The following is a 6,945-nucleotide window of genomic DNA, read 5'->3' on the forward strand; positions in this document are numbered from 1 at the left end:
AGGCAGTCCCAGTCAAACTTGAATAGTTGGTCCTCCTGATTTGGGTAGGGGGGAGGATGGCCTCCCAATTATACTTGATTTTTTTTTTTAAAATAAGTAGTCTTATTTTGAAGACTCCAATTCAGCATTCTACTAATAATTGCAAGGTATGGCAACTTTAATATGACATGAATAGCTGGAATTCTCAAAACTTTAGAAGATATTTTTTTGCTTGTTTTCTTTGAAGTATTAGGGATTCAACTCAGGGCTTTGTGCATTCTGGACAAGTTTTCCACCACTGATGTACATCCCCAGCCCAAAATATTTAGGAGGATTCACTGCACTTGCTGATTTGAGTTGATTGTAATTTTAAATTTCCTTAGTTTCTGCTTTTTAATTTAAAATTATCATTCTAGGCATTTAAGAAGGGTAAACTAAATAAAAAATAATGAGTTGTGTGATGTTGGATAGTTCCATTTGTTCATCTGCAAATGAGAATTAAAATAGGATCTACCTAACGAGGTGGTTGTGAGGATGAAATCAGTTAATACATGTGTGCTTATGACCATACTTAGTGCAGAGTAGGCACTTGAGAATTGTTAGGTGATAGTTTTTCCAGGGTTCTTTGCAAAGGTAGCTGGAGCGAATTTGCATCAAACCAGTACATGCGGTTGCTTCAGTTTTCTCTTCCCTTGGCCAGAAACACACTAAATCGTCTCCAAGTTCAAAGCATTCAACAAACAGTGGCAAGGCAGAGTCACCAGAAATGTGCACCTGATTTCCATGACAAATATGGTCAAGCTGTATTAGATAGGAGCCACTTTCTGTATTGCTGTATGGACAAATACAGCAAAACAAATTGAAATCTAATAGAACCTTCCCCCTGTTGGCAGAATCGCCCCAAAGGAATGGAGAGATTAGTACTCACGCGATCTGATGTAATAGTGAATTTTGAAACCAACTCATAATTGATGCCAAGTAAAAGCACTGTGAACCTATTAAATGTGGCATATTGATGAAAAAGAACACACACACACACACACACACACACAAAGAAAGAATTGTTAAGTGATTCACAAGTTCTTCTGCCCTACTAATGATACTTAATGGTTTTTCCATAGTTCATTATTTTCATACTGATGACTTCACAAAGAGTTGGGAAGGCAAGTAAGAATATTTTCTGAGATGAAACATTTCCCGCCCCCTAACATTTAATAGAACTGTCCTGTGCACTACTTGTGCCCTTCCCTCCATTTATATGTTGAAGCCCTAACTCCCAATATGACAGTATCTGGAGATATGATCCTTAGGAAACAAAATTGAATGGAGTCCAAAAATGGGCCCCTGAGAGAACTGGTGGTCTTATAGGAGAAGATCTCTCTAGATCCCTCCATCCTCCACCCACATGCTACAAGGAAAGGCCTGGTTAGACACAGTAAGAATGTTGCCCTCTACAAGTCAGGAAGAGGGCTCTTACCAGGAACTGACCCTGATGAACATTGGTCTGGAAGTCCAGCCATCAGCACTGTGAGAAAATAAATTTCTATTGCTAAAGTTACCCAATGTTCTATTATGGCAGCCTGAGAAAACTTAAAACAGACTGCTAATTAATAAGTAGTGAAGACTTGAAAACTCTTAGAGTTGCAATCTATTTATGAGAGAATGGGCACTGCCACTTAAGTTTTCTTACCCCAACCTGCTTTCGCAGGGTCCCTGATGACTGGGCAGAATGATGAAGGGAAAGAAAACCTGACTTCTTGGCTCAGTCCCGTCCCTCATCCACTGAGTCATCTTGGACAAATCTTTTAACCAACTTTTTTCCCCTTGGTACAAAAGGAGGTGTAGGAGAATAATATATTCATAGTTGTATAATAGGGTGGTTATGCATTTGAATCAATAATGAGGCTGAGATGAGGAGAAGCAACAGTATAGAATAAAGGCCAAGAACCTAGAAGACAAAGACCAAGAGCCAGAAGCTGCTGTAATGAGAATAAGTCCCTTGGTCTTTTCAGAGGTGCTGAGAGGGCGTTGGCTTTCCACTGGAGGGGGAAGTCAGTCTCAGTGAGTGGTCGGCTTGCCATCTGGATTAGGAAGAGGCTCTGGCAAGATGAACCCACATCATCTCCTAGTTCTTGGGTTCCATAACTTAATGAATACAGGGGTGAATAAAGGAACAAAGGAAGATGAACTCCCATGTGTGCTAACAATGAAATATATAATTGGTCTCTAAAGTCCCTTCTGAAGAATGCAAGGGGTTCTCTTCCTTCATTCACATACATATTTCTCTACTTGTGCTTGATATTCATTTGGGGTGCCTCATCTGGGTCTTCAGCACCTCCTGGTATAGCCCTTGCCCTATAAGCCACTAGGGACAATGCATGGACTCCTCTTTCCTCATCTCTCACCCACACCTGTAGGGTACATATTAGGTTAGGTCTAGGGCTAGATCTCTTAGAGAAATGTTCACTTTCAGCTCTGCCCTCACTACCATACACCTTTGAACAAGTTTCTTAAGCCCCCTATGCTACATGCTATTTTATTTTATTTATTTTAATTTTAATTTTTGTAGGACTAGGATTGAACCCAGGGCTTTGTGAATGATGGCAAGTATTCTACCACTGAATAGAATAGCCCTACCCTCTGTATAGTTGTTGAAAGGATTAAATGATATAATTGTTAGAAACTCCCTCCCAGTTTTGAATCCACTGAGAACAGGGTCTATGTTTCTTGTTCTCATGCTTAGCATGCAGTATATATTCAACAACTGTTTCTTTTCTTTTTGTGGTGCTGGGGATTGAACCCAGGGCCTTGCGCATGTGAGGCAAGTACTCTACTGAGCTAGATCCCTAGCCCTCTTTTCTTAATTAATTAACTAATTAATTAATTATTTTTTTGCTGGGGATGGAACCCAGGGCCTCACACATGCTTGACAAGTGCTGTGCTACCGAGATACACTGCAGCCCATTTTTGTTTTTATTTTGAGATAGGGTCTCACTGAGTTGCCTAGGCTGGTCTTGATCTTGAGATCCTTCTCTTTCAGCCCCTCATAATTTTTTAAAAAAAATATGATACATAAAAATTGTATATGAAAATGGGGATACTTGTGATTTTTCCATACATGTATACATTATATAACATTTATAGTAGGTTAAGCACATCTATTTCCTCAAATATTTATTCCCCCCTCCTGGTATTGGGGATTGAACTCAGGCTTCTCACACTGAGTTACACCCCTATCCCTTTTGATTTTATTTTGAGACAGAGTCTAAGGCTGAGGCTGGCCTTAATCTTGTGTTCCTCAGCTTCCCTTGTAACTGGGATTACAGGTGGGAACCATCCCCATCCCAATGATTTCTTTATGGTGAAAACATTCAAAATCCTTTCTTTGAGTTTATTAAAATATATAGTACCTTATCATTATCTATAGTCACTCCATTGTGCAATAGCATATTAAAAGTTATTCGTATCTAACTATAACTTAGTATGCATTGATCAGCTTTCCTCAAACCCTTCCTCTGTTTTTGTTTGGTTGTTTGTGGTGCTGGGAATCAAACCCAAGGACTTGGGTGTACTACACGAGTGCTCTATTTCCGAACTATATTCCTATCCCCATCAACTGTTTTAGAACAAATAAAAATATTTTAGCTTGATGTCTGGAACATAGTAAGTACTCAAGAAAAGAAGGCTATGTGTATCTCCTTCCCTCGTGGTACATTTGGCCTAATTTAGGCCAGTGAGAGTTAGGCCAGGTCTTTTTCTGACCTAATAATGTAAAAGAGACACTCTCTTTCCATTAAGGTTGCCAAGTTGGTAAAAGGTAAGCCTCAAACTGCTGCAGCCTTCTTATTCCATGTGGTAAGAATCTGCCCAGGACAAAGCCAAGAGAAACAAAAGCAGATCTGAGGGAATGGAAGGAAACTGACTCCTGATGATAGTCTTTAACATCTGAATCCAGCTAAAAGCACAACAGTCTATGCCTTTAAGAGCTTTTAGATAGGTAAAGATCATTATGCTCAGGGAGAATCAGGCTGGAATGGAAACACCAAGAAATGACATACAACCAGAATTTAGTGAGCAGAGGTAGACCTCTGGGTAGGCACGGAGAAAACATCTGAAAATTTGAAAGTAATTTCCATATCTGAAAAGATAAGAAAACGAGAAATGTAAGTTAGCCAGGTAAATGGAGGTGTTATGGGGTTGGTGTATGTGAGAGTATAGAAAGGTAAAGCAATAACTCAGGCAAAATAGTACGGTACTTTCAGGGAATTCAATATGACCAAAACATACATAAATATTTCCTCAAAATGTGTTCAGCTGCAAGTAAATGACAATCTGATTAACAGTGACTTAAGCAGCCAGGTGCAGTGGTGCATGTCTGTAATCACAGTAGCTTGGGAAGCTGAGGCAGGAGGATCACAAGTTCAAAGTCAGCCTAAGCAGTTTAGTGAAACTCTATCTCTAAATAAAATAAAAAAGTCTGGGGATGTGGCTCAGTTGTTAAGCGCCTCTGGGTTCAATTCCTGGTACCTAAAAAAAATAAAATAAAATAAAAAATAAATAGTGACTTAAGCAATGAAAACACTGAGGTAGAGTTGAGATTATGATTCAGTAATGTCATTAAGATGCTGAGCTCTTCCCATCTTTCTGCCTCACCATCCCCAACTTTTTTCTTTATGCATGTTACTTATGAAAAACAGAATAATAGTCCCTAAAGATATCCACATCTTAATACCCAGAACCTATGAATATATTACCTTACATGGCAAAAAGAACTTTGCAGATGTGATTTAGTTAAGGATATTGAGATGGGGAGATTATTTTAGATTATCCAATTAAATCCAATATAACCAAAAGTATCCTCATAAGAGGGAGGAAGAGTCAGAGACAGAGATATGTTGGAAGCAGATGTCAGAGGAAGAGGAAGAGATTTGAAGATGCTATGCTACTTGCTTTGAAAATAAAGAGAGAGGCCACCAGCGAAGAAATGTGGGCTGCTTTTAGAGGTTGGAAAAGTTCTGAGCTCCAGAACTATAGTATAATAAGTGTGTGCTTCAAGCAAGTTGTGAAAATTCGGCAACAGAAAACTAATACATCACACATGGCTGCAAGATAGCTGACAGACCTCAGATATTACTTTAATTTTAATGCAGGAAAAAAGGGGCAGGAGTTTAAAAAAAAAAAAAAAAGCCTGAACACACTGCATCAAATCCCTTTAGTCAGGAAAGCAAAATGCTTCTTGGGTACCTTAGTGATTGATTTCTCCTGCAAATCATTGACCAGAACTTGGATGTAATGGCTATCTCTAGCTGCAAGGACAGTATCTCCTTTTCCAGTCTGATTTGTTTTATAAATGGGTTCAATCCCTCAATGAAAACAGAAGAAGTTTGGGTCAAGGTGTAGAACCTGGGAGGAAGTGACTGAAGATGCCTCTCATCTGGGAGAAAGGGCCATGGGAAAGTCTTGGTCCTATGTACTAAGAGTCATTTGCCTTCAGCAGCCTGTAGCAGAGTGATTGAGTGCCTTAGAAACTGGGTTTCTCATCATTGGACATGTTGGAATTCTAGGAAAGTGAGAAATGGATGTGCTTCTCTAAGGAGAACATTTGAAGGACTTTACTTGGGGATAGCTGGTATGCGCCTTGAGCCAGTTACTGGGGCCTGTGATCTCATGAGTTTATTGTAAGAGAGAGTCATGACTGCCCACAAATGATAAGGAGTGCAAGCTGGAATATTAAAGCTAGAAGAAGGACTCCAGAAAGCAAAAAGAGAGCGATAACTGAGTGGCAGGGAAGATGAATAAAATCAAGTAAGCTCTTAGGGGTATAATATAGAGGAAGCCAGGCATTGACCTGTTTGATGGCCCTCCAGTCAGGATGCAAGCTCCCCTCAGTGAGAGGAAGTTATGAGACTGGAGATCATAGTCAGAAAGTTGGGTAGGCTCCTTGGCACAGGATAGATCCCTGAGCAAAGGATCTAGCAATTATATCTTTTGGCAAAAGATCAGAAGCTTGCTCTAATGTGCCAGGAGAAGCACACAGCACTTAGGACAGTAAAGAGTAATTTTGGTAGGGAAACATAAGCTTTCTTGGGTAGGGATTACCCTCTTTGATATTGAGGACTGCTCTGCTAGTTCTGGTTGTTGAGTAGAAGTTCGTTTGTAGTCTCCAGACCTCTCTGTGGGGGAGCACTTTCCTTGATCCCCATCCCCATCTCCTATGTAGGACTTACATGTACGTACAGATGTGTATGTGCAGAAATGACCATTGCATCCATGTTTGTAAATAACAAGAAAGAGAAACAACCTAAATGTTCATATGAAGGATCTTGGTTAAATGAATTATGCTATATCCCTGGAATGGAATATGCTGAAGCCATTTATATGAAAGTTTTGGAGTAAGTTTCATATTAATATTAAGCAATTGTAGTCAGATGCAGAGCAGTTTGTGGAACATGTATCCATGAGGGTTGCTGTCCAGTGAGGATAGAGACTATAGTTTTGGGGAAGAAGGAAGACATACTTTTGTTTATTCTGAAAAAAAAATTTAGAAGATATATTGTGCTAGTTGTTTATTACTTATATGAAACCACCTCAAAACTTAATGGCCAATCTAACATTTTACTTGGTTACAAGTATAGAGGGCAACAATTAGGGTGTGTTGCAGCTATTCTTTTCTCCTGGCCTTGCCTGTGGTCACTTATATGGCTGCGGTCATCTGATGACTAGAAGAGAATGGATGGTCTACAATGACCTTACTTAAATGTTCAGATGTTAGCTGGGTGCCTGGTGCATGTCTATAATCCCAGTGATTTGGGAAGCTATGCAAGTTCAAGGCCAGTCTTAGCAAGACTCTGTTTCTAAATAAAATAAAAAGGGCTGGGAATGTAATGGAGAGGTAGAGTACCCCTGGATTCTATCCCCAGTAACTCTCCCCCACTCTCCACCCCCCGCCCCGACTCTCTTCTGAGC

The 6,945-nt window shown here is 39.8% G+C and overlaps 1 pseudogene; it reads left to right on the forward strand.

Moving 5' to 3' along the window:
- The first annotated feature begins 644 nt into the window (after positions 1-644).
- LOC124096873 (cytochrome c oxidase subunit 7B, mitochondrial-like) lies at positions 645-900 on the forward strand (annotated as a pseudogene).
- Positions 901-6,945: the final 6,045 nt, after the last annotated feature.

The sequence above is a fragment of the Marmota monax genome, unplaced genomic scaffold (assembly GCF_021218885.2).
Source record: "Marmota monax isolate L192 unplaced genomic scaffold, Marmota_monax_Labrador192_F-V1.1 WCK01_AAM20220418_F8-fsc00023, whole genome shotgun sequence".
In the NCBI taxonomy this organism is placed as follows: Eukaryota; Metazoa; Chordata; class Mammalia; order Rodentia; family Sciuridae; genus Marmota; species Marmota monax.